Source organism: Lactuca saligna, chromosome 3, assembly GCF_052625555.1.
Source record: "Lactuca saligna cultivar CGN05327 chromosome 3, ASM5262555v1, whole genome shotgun sequence".
NCBI lineage: Eukaryota > Viridiplantae > Streptophyta > Magnoliopsida > Asterales > Asteraceae > Lactuca > Lactuca saligna.
In genome coordinates this window covers 89146150-89157348 of record NC_136419.1, presented here as the reverse complement: position 1 = coordinate 89157348, position 11199 = coordinate 89146150, and positions in this window count along the sequence as shown.

Here is an 11199-nt window from a genome sequence, read left to right as displayed (position 1 = left end):
TTGCCACTTCTCACAAGCCCAGGTTAGTGTGCCAGTAAATCACACACGCTCCACTAACGACTTTAACAATGCAAATATCACAATTGCTATCTAGCTAAAATCTACTTAGTGAAAGTGTTTCCTCACCATCATTTTCATGAATCGGAGAGAAACCTTATGACACTATAATTGGTAAGACTTGACCCGACCCTGCATGGTCCATTTGGGTTGCATGGCATCATGCACTTGGATAGACTATAATGAGAGAAATAAGACACTTATGGTTATTAATATATTATAAGTTCTAGTATCTTAATAATAAGAATAATAAGATTATTTAATTAGTATTGATCAAGAATTAATCTAGGATTAATTAAGTGATCAAAAGAAGACTAATTAAATATATGGGTTGATTGTGTAAATCATCCATACTTGTATAGTGGGCTAATGCTCCATGGATTATCTAGTTGGGCCAAAACCCATATGATGCTCCATGGTATATTTGAACCCATGGATCCAAGGAAATGGAAAGTCATGACAATTAGAGTTTACCCTAATTGTATAACTATATAAGAATCTTATTCTTGAGTAAAATCGGCCACTAAAAAGAGAGAGAAAGAAAGGGCTAGCCGATTTTCATGAAGTGTAGAATTCTCTCAAGTTATTCCAAGTGTATTTGGTGTTGTGTGAACCATTTGAGGTGTCACACTTGGGGCACTAGGCACTCAAGCTTCATGAAGACAAGCACTATCAAAGAGGTATGTATTCTATCTTGTTATATCCATTGTTTTATATGCTAGATTAGGATAATACCTTGGATGTTCATATTTGCATGTATAATAGAGAAAACATAGATCCAAGGTATTTAGGGTTGCATGTACACTTAGGAGTGTTAGAATGCTCATAATCCAACAGTGGTATCAGAGCCTAGGCTTGTTTTCTTGTTATACCTGCAATAGAAGCTGAAAAATCGAAATTGGTGCTGTCAGCCCAGTAGACTCGCCGAGTCCATGAAGGGACTCGACGAGTCCAAGGCAAAATGCATCCAACTCGCCGAGTTGGACCCCATACAACATATTTTCGAGGTTTTTGGCTAGAAATGGACTAGGAACATTACCCTAAGTTGTTTTTGAACTTATAAACTTGTTTTTTTAAGGTGGTAATGTTCATGATAATCCATTTTCAAAGATAATTTTCAATAGATTCATGTTTTGTATTAGTTTAAAGGTTAGACTAATTACATGAAAAAGTTTGATTTGAATTATCTTGTTCTTATGAGTTGCTTAGATTAATAGAAAAGTTAATTGAAATAGTTGTTTTCAATCCATTTTAATCTAAGAGTTGAGTATAAAATGTGTTTGTGTAACTTGTCCTCAAGTTACATGAAGAGTCACATTAAAGACTCATAAAACTCATAAAATTGGCAAAGGTTACAAAAAATGAAGAGTCTAGTTCTAATTAATTGGAGTTATGACTCCATAATTTGTCATCAAGTTATGGAGGACCAAGAGTCTCTTCATTAAATAAAAATAATAATAAAAAAAAATGTAACCTTAATTAATTCCATAAGTTATAAAATAAAGAAAAGTTAATTCTTTATTATTTTAAAGTCTTCCATAATTTGTCCTCAAGTTATGGAACTTGAAGAGTTTTTTTGGATTAAAACTACTTTAAATACATAAGTTATGGAATTAATTAGTTTTGAATAGTTTCAAAACTTGCCCTCAAGTTTTGGAATCTGTAAAGTTTTCACTTATGAATACTTTAATTCCAAGTTAGCCCTTAGAATTTTAAAAAGTTAAAATTCAACCCTTATACTTTATAATATTATAAGTTAATAATATATATATGTATAAGAGTAAAGTCAGTCTTACCGCTAGTACGCCTCATTCACGAAGCCGGTCTATAAGGTGGGTATAAGGTTGTTGCCTATAAAATGGCAACTTAATGGGTGTCCACTCTCACCCACCGCTTGCTTGACTGGTGGAGGGTCGTTAGCCAAACGGGTTTGATAGGACTATAATTCTCCCTTCATTAAAAGTATTAATGATAAATACTAAGTAACTAAACTCTTAATAATACCCAATCCTAGTTACTTAGGAAAATGTGAATAAGGTGCTAATCCATGAAATTACACTTTACACTTTGTCTAAGTCGTTAGTGGAGCGTGTGTGGTTAACCGGCACACTAACTTGGACTTAACAAGGTAGGTAAAGGGTGACTTAATATTTATCATAGTATCGATGGAGCGTGTGTGGTTAACCGGCACATCGATTGAGGGGTAATTTATTAAGGGTACCAAGTAATTTACATGGTTACTTCACACCTTGTTTTGTGATCCTCGGCATCCCAGTCACAAAACCTGAAGGGCACACTCGAGATTGAAACATGCCATTGAACAGTTCAATGAATCTCAAAAGATCTAGGAGTTTCAAAACCAATTAAAACCTAATAATACATTTCGTTTATCTTGGTGGAAATTGGTGAATCGTCATTCACCTACCTTCAAATTGTTTTATAGCTTGGATTACGGCATACCTCTTCTAAGTTATAAAATAGTTTGTTGGGTCCTAGCCTTAATATTTCATATTGGGTGTATATTAAGGACTTTAAGATCAACTATCTTGAATATCTCCCAAAAGATGTATGGTTTAGACATTTATGATCTTCCCAAATCTCTTGAAACAAGATTTCCTAAATGAAGATGATGTCCCATGGAAATCATACTTCTTTCACCTCCTCCAATTATTCTCCCTAACCCACAAGTTCTTGAAAAGTTTAAGGTCACTCAAGCCCTATTGGCAAGGCAAGGTCTAGGTGTGATCACATCTTGGAGATGCAGTCACATATTGACAAGGCGGGAGAGTTGGGTGTCAAAGTCTTGAGAAAGTTGGTGGTTCAACTACTTTCTAAGTCACATAGTGAGTTCTTTTGGAACACCTATGAAACAGACTATGACAAGACCCTTAATGATCTTATCTGTTTGCTAAGATCAACTTCCTAAAACATACTGGAGATTGACAATGATGACATTGGATATCTAGTAAAGCATTCTCTTCCCAATGGAAAGGGATCGGCCATAGTCAACTCGGTTGAACAAATGGTAAAGAGAAAAGCTAAGTCTATGATAGTCCTATGTACCATTATCAAAGGGTCCATATGTTTATATTGCCAAAGGAAGGGGCATTGGTTGCGAAGCTGCAAAATTTTACCTAAGGATGTTAAAGTCAATAAGTTTGACTCTACTTCAGGTAAAGTCCACTATCTAACTCTGTTAAGTTTCTATTATGAGATTCTTGATACATGATGTGACTGGGTCACATGGTGATGTTTTAAGAATTAAAGAAAAGTGAAGAAACTTAAAGAAAGAATATGTTGAATCTGATCGCATAGATCGATTTCTATCACGTAGTTTGAAGATCGGATTCTTGAGCTACTTCTTAGGAGTTATGAGGTATTGCTTAGGAATAGATAACAACAAGTTTTCATATGGATTGTAAGGATAAGTTTTTCCGCATAGTTTTAAAATAAAAGAAAATTTTTTGATTTTATTTATTTTAAAATATCCTTACAATGGCATTTGAGGAAAAAATTGTTGCTTATATGATTCCATTAATAGCAAGAGTGGAAATATGAAATTGATTCCTTCATTTGTGGTAATGTCTAAATTTACCAAATAAGGAAAGATTCTCATTATCCAAAGTCTCAATTGGACTGGGACGTGGAATCATGCAAGTTGTATAGCATGATGAATGAGAACTTTCAAGTATTGGAAAAATTAAGACTAATTACTTGTTCACATGGATGTGTGAGTCAAGTAATGAACTAAGGGATCAAGTACATAGTCATGTGCACTGATTAAGTCCACCACAAAAGATTGATAAAACTTTTCGTCATAGTTTACTAGAGCTCAGTAAATATGATTATACTTACAAGCTTAAGTGTAACTCTGAGACGTTGGAAAAGGTTCCAATGTATGGCAGAGCGAATAAGAAGAATCAAATTAGGCAGAAGGATAAAAGTTTCTCAAATCTGAAAAGGTGGGAGAGTACTTTAGTATCAGTTTTGTGATCATCTTAATGATTAAGAAACCATATCAAAATTAGTTCTCTAAGGAAGTCTTAGTGCATTCTTATGACTAAGAAGAAGGGATCTTGAATTGTTGAAATGGTTAAATCAAGAAGATGAGTCATACTTCGTTCCAATACAAGTCTTAGAGTCATACTCCAAGATTGTAATTTGAGTGATATGTCTTTAAAGAAGGTTTAAAACACTTGTCAAATGTTAGAGTAAAAGTTTTGTACTCTTGTACATTTGAAATTGGTAAGTTGTGATGTTTTGGATAAAACAAAGACCAACTTAGGCCAATTGTGTGAAGTGATTGTCTTGATTAGAATCCACACTATCTCTTGGATGTTTGACAAGGGAGTCTTATAGGTCAAGAGGACAGTGGGAGTCTTAAAGGTCTTGAAAGTCTCAATAACTAATCAATAATAAAACCTAAAGTTCTTCACTAGCACACGACTTGAGGTTTATAACCTATCGTGTTGACATAGTCTGTGCCCATTCCAGTTAAAGTTGAGTTCTTAGAGTTCTCAATTGGTTGCAAAACAACTTGGAAGCAATGGTAGGCCCTTAAGCTGCCCGGTGGCAAGAAATTAAGATTGAGTTCAGTCCATATGAGTTTGGATTTGTCATTATCCTTGTCTTGTGACTATGGTTTTGACAATTCACATGGAAAAGGTTTAGAACTGGATATGACTAAAAGGATTATAATCCATGTCTCATCGTCATAAATCGGAAATTAGGAAACAACAAATGGACAGAGAGAATGATTATAATCCATGTCTCATCTTCATTTGTTAAGAAGGGAAAAGGTTTAGAACTGGATATGACTAAAAGGATTAAACAATTATCGAGGACAATCTAAGGTTTACCAAAGATTGGTTGCTCAAGGACAGTTGGAAGTATAGTGATAATTCTAGAAGGACCATATTGACATAATCTGTAAGGAGGCAACTCTTGTTCAGAAGTGATAGTCAAAATGGAATCTGGAAATGTTTCAAAGTTAGATTTTTCAATCTGTTTAAGATTAGGAAACTTAATGCAAGAAGGATGTTTCCAAGGAGTTGATCTCCTTTGGAATACTCTGTAAATGATTGTTGCCAAGTCCTTATGAATTTGTGCATAATTATTACAAGAGGATCAATGCATATAAGTTTAGAATCTAACAGATTTCAGTAAATGACATGAATTTGGAATTCTTGTATTTACAGTAAGGATTTGGGAGTGTGAAAAGAGAATCATTGAAGTTATGTTCAATTGATCTAGTTCACAAAGTAAAGATCATAGACAAACATAGTATGCATACTTGGTGTATGGCATGACTAGTGTTTAGAAAACATAGTGTACATGCTTGGAGTATGGGACAACTATTGTTTTAAATTCAAGAATAAAGTTGATAGCTGAAACAGTATACAATGAATAATGTAAAATCATATGGTGATAAATAAAAGGTGTTTTATTTATGTTCATAGGTTTTGATACCATATTGGATTCAATTATTATTGTGTTTCACTTTGCATGTTTTGACTTCCCGAATAAACTAGGTTATTCTTCCGGAATGACTAAGTTATTCAAACCATCCACAGTCGGTCATATGTTGGAAGTAGATATGAATTAAGACTGTCATGGGTTGGCTTGTAGAGGTCTAAGGTGTTGGACAAAGGGCTACAACACTCATGAGTGCTCATAAGTTCTGAGTATTGGATTCAACCCGCGCTCATTGGAATCACTTCATGGATTTTATCACGAGTGATCATGAGACGATAATATCTTATATTCTTCAAACCTAGAGATGTGAGTTGTTACTATGAGTGGCTGTACATTGATTGCATGAAACCGCATTTGGTAACTTGGTGCTATAAAACGTGCCTTTGTGTATGATTCAACAAGTAGTAGAACAAGCCATATGAGTCGAAGTTTATCCATTCCTTTTACCTTCGGGATAAAAGCGATATCTGTGGGCCCCTCGATGATTTGATGATGACAAATGGAAGTGCTCGACCGGGGCAGGACTGATTTGATTTGTTCAATTAGTCAGTCGTCATAAATCGGAAATCAAGAAACAACAAATGGACAGAGAGAATGATTATAATCCATGTCTCAGTCCATATGATATCTAGAATGGAGGAATATATGATCCCTTATCTAATGGACAAGTCATTGACAAAGGTCAGCGTTTATCGACAAGGTCAGAGTTCGACAGAAGCTTTTGAGAGCTACGATTGCCAGTTGGTTCCTGAAGTCATACGCAATAATAGTTTTAGACTTATCCAAGTGGGAGACTGTTGGATTAATGTCTAAGTCCATAACTATAATTGGTAAGACTTGAACCGACCCGGCATGGTCCATTTGGGTTGCATGGCATCATGCACTTGGATAGACTATAATGAGAGAAATAAGACACTTATGGTTATTAATATATTATAAGTTCTAGTATATTAATAATAAGAATAATAAGATTATTTAATTAGTATTGATCAATAATTAATCTGGGATTAATTAAGTGATCAAAAGAAGACTAATTAAATATATGGGTTGATTGTGTAAATCATCCATACTTGTATAGTGGGCTAATGCTCCATGGATTATCTAGTTGGGCCAAAACCCATATGATGCTCCATGGATGCTCCATGGTATATTTGAACCCATGGATCCAAGGAAATGGAAAGTCATGACAATTAGAGTTTACACTAATTGTATAACTATATAAGCATCTTATTCTTGAGTAAAATCGGCCACTAAAAAGAGAGAGAAAGAAAGGGCTAGCCGATTTTCATGAAGTGTAGAATTCTCTCAAGTTATTCCAAGTGTATTTGGTGTTGTGTGAACCATTTGAGGTGTCACACTTGGGGCACTAGGCACTCAAGATTCATGAAGACAAGCACTATCAAAGAGGTATGTATTCTATCTTGTTATATCCATTGTTTTGTATGCTAGATTAGGATAATATCTTGGATGTTCATATTTGCATGTATAATAGAGAAAACATAGATCCAAGGTATTTAGGGTTGCATGTACACTTAGGAGTGTTAGAATGCTCATAACCCAACATTCTTATCCATGTGAATTGTCAAAACCATAGTCACAAGACAAGGATAATGACAAATCCAAACTCATATGGACTGAACTCAATCTTAATTTCTTGCCACCTGGCAGCTCAAGGGCCTACCATTGCTTCCAAGTTGTTGTGCAACCAATTGAGAACTCTAAGAACTCAACTTTAACTGGAATGGGCACAGACTATGTCAACATGATAGGTTATAAACCTCAATTCGTGTGCTAGTGAAGAACTTTAGGTTTTATTCTTGATTAGTTCTTGAGACTTTTAAGACCTTTAAGACTCCCACTGTCCTCTTGACCTATAAGACTCCCTTGTCAAACATCCAAGAGATAGTGTGGATTCTAACCAAGACAAACACTTCATATAGTTGGCCTAAGTTGGTCTTTGTTTTATCCAAAACATCACAACTTACCAACTTCAAATGAACAAGAGTAGAAAACTTTTACTCTTACATTTGACAAGTGTTTTAAACCTTCTTTAAGACATGTCACTCAAATTACAATCTTGGAGTATGACTCTAAGACTTGTATTGGAACAAAGTATGACTCATCTTCTTGATTTAACCACTTCAATAATTCAAGTTCCTCTTCTTTCCTTAGAGAACTAATTTTGATATGGTTTCTTAATCATTAAGATGATCACAAAACTGATACTAAAGTACTCTCTCATCTTTTCAGTTTTGAGAAACTTTTATCCTTCTGCCTAATTTGATTCTTCTTATTCGCTCTGTCATACATTGGAACCTTTTTCCAATGTCTCAGAATTACACTTAAGCTTGTAAGTATAATCATATTTACTGAGCTTTAGTAAACTATGATGAATAGTTTTATCAATCTTTTGTGGTGGACTTAATCAGTGCACAATGATGTGCACTCGATCCCTTAGTCCTTTACTTGACTCACACATCCACGCGAGCAAGTAATTAGCCTTAATTTTCCAATACTTGAAGGTTCTCGTACATCATACTATACAACTTGCATGATTCCAAGTTCTGGTCCAATTGAAACTTGGGTGATGAGAATCTTTCCTTATTTGGTAAATCTAGACATTTCCACAAATGAAAGAATCAATTTCATATTTCCACTCTTGCTCTTAATGGAATCATATAAGCAACAATTTTTCCTCAGATGCCATTGTAAGGATATTTTAAAATAAATAAAATCAAAATTTTCCTTTTATTTTAAAACTTTGCGGAAAAACTTATCCTTACAATCCATATGAAATCTTGTTGTTATCTATTCCTAAGCAATATCTCATAACTCCTAAGAAGTAGCTCAAGAATCCGATCTTCAGACTACGTGATAGAAATCCATCTACTCGATCAGATTCAACATATTCTTTCTTTAAGTTTCTTCACTTTTCTTTAATTCTTAAAACATCACCATGTGACCCAGTCATATCATGTATCAAGAATCTCAGAATAGAAACTTAACAGAGTTAGATAGTGGACTTTACCTGAAGTAGAGTCAAACTTATTGACTTTAACATCCTTAGGTAAATTTGGCAACTTCGCAACCAATGCCCCTTCCTTTGGCATTATAAACATATGGACCCTTTTGATAATGGTACACGAGACTATCACAGACTTTGCTTTTCTCTTTACCATTTGGTCAATCGAGTGCCGGTTAACCACACACGCTCCATCGATACTATGATAAACATTAAGTTACCCTTTGCCTACCTTGTTAAATACGAGTTAGTGTGCCGGTTAACCACACACGCTCCACTAACCGACTTAAACAAAGTGCAAAGTGTAATTTCATGGATTAGCACCTTATTCACATTTTCCTAAGTAACTAAGATTGGGTATTATTAAGAGTTTAGTTACTTAGTATTTATCATTAATACTTTTAATGAAGGGAGAATTCTAGTCCTGTCAAACCCGTTCGGCTAACAACCCTCCACCAGTCAAGCAAGCGGTGGGTGAGAGTGGACACCCATTAAGTTGCCATTTTATAGGCAACAACCTTATACCTACCTTATAGACTGGCTTCGTGAATGAGGCGTACTAGCGGTAAGACTGACTTTACTCTTATACATATATATTATTAACTTATAACATTATAAAGTATAAGGGTTGAATTTTAACTTTTAAAATTCTAAGGGCTAACTTGGAATTAAAGTATTCATAAGAGAAAACTTTACAAATTCCAAAACTTGAGGGCAAGTTTTGAAACTATTCAAAACTAATTAATTCCATAACTTATGTGTTTAAAGTAGTTTTAAACCAAAAACTCTTCAAGTTCCATAACTTAAGGACAAGTTATGGAAGACTTTAAACTAATAAAAGAATTAACTTTTCTTTATTTTATAACTTATGGAATTAATTAAGGTTACATTTTTTTTATTTAATGAAGAGACTCTTGGTCCTCCATAACTTGAGGACAAATTATGGAGTCATAACTCCAATTAATTAGAACTAGACTCTTCATTTTGTAACCTTTGCCAACTTTTATGAGTTTTATGAAACTTAAATGTGACTTTTCATATAATTTGAGGACAAGTTACAAAAACACATTTTAGAATCAACTCTTAGATTAATTTGGATTGAAAACAACTATTTCACTCAACTTTTCTATTAATCTAAGCAACTCATAAGAACAAGATAATTCAAATCAAACTTTTTCATGTAATTAATCTAACCCTTAAACTAATACAAAACATGAATCTATTGACAATTATCTTTGAAATTGGATTAGCATGAACATTACCACATCAAAAACAAGTTTATAAGTTCAAAAACCTCTTAGGGTAATGTTCCTAGTCCAATTCCGACAAAAAAAGTCGAATTTATGCTGCTGGGGGTCCAACTCGTCGAGTGCACTAACCAACTCGGCGAGTTGGATGCTTTTTGCCTTGGACTCGTCGAGTCCCTTCATGGACTCTGCGAGTCTGCTGGGCAGACAGCATCAAAACTCGATTTTTCAGCTCCATTTGCAAGTATAACAAGAAAACAAGCCTAGGCTCTGATACCACTGTTGGGTTATGAGCATTCTAACACTCCTATGGTGTACATACAACCCTATAAACCTTGGATCTTTGTTTTCTCTATTATACATGCAAATAAGAAATTTCCAAGGCTTTAATCCTAACTAGCATATTATGAAGATCTCATACTACAAAGTACTAGTTAGATGACATACCTTTTGATGTAGCTTGATGTCTTCAAGCTTTAAGAGCTTAGCCCCAATAGTGTGGAAGCCTCAAGTGGAATCACAAATCACCAAAACACCTTGGAAGACTTTAGAGAATATGGATACTTGGTTCTCTCTAGTGAAATCGGCTAGCCCTTTTTAGTGTACCACACTCGTGCCCATTTCACCAACCAAGGACATCTTTATATAGTGTGGAGGATTAGGGTTAAACCCTAATACCCATGACCTTTCATTTCCTAGGATCCATGGGTTAAACACTCCATGGACTATCCATGAAAGCTTAGCCCAACCTAAATGAACTTGGCCCATTCCATATATATAAGAGTTCATATTTAATTAGTTCCTTTTGATCACTTAATTAATTATAAATTAGTTTTTGATCAATACTAATTAAATAATATGATTCCATAATAATATATTAGAACTTCTAATATATTAATATGTAATCATAAACATACTATTCTCAAAAGATTATCCATATAAATTGTGTCGGTGAAGTGCAACCTAAATGGACCATGCTGGGTCGGGTCAAATACATACCAAATATAGTTATGGACTTAGACATTAATCGAACAGTGTATTCTTATTCTTTTAGTAGATTGTGTCATTATTTTTTTCTTGGATCTCATTCCAACAAAACATACCCTGCATTGCATAATGATGTCATAATCCAATTATAATTCACAATTATATATATATATATATATATATTTTAAAGTTAGAATCTTATGTAGCTCTTTACATGAAGATTTTGTTCTAAACTCTATGTCTCATATACATTCTTTTAGTTCTTCTAAAGTACTTTAAGAATGCTCTCTTTGTCATCCAGTGACTTAACCATGTATTCAATTAGTATCCTATGACTTGCTTACATCATGATAAATACCATGGCCTATGCATAATATGTCGTAAATGATGTATTCGTTTTCCAAACAAATA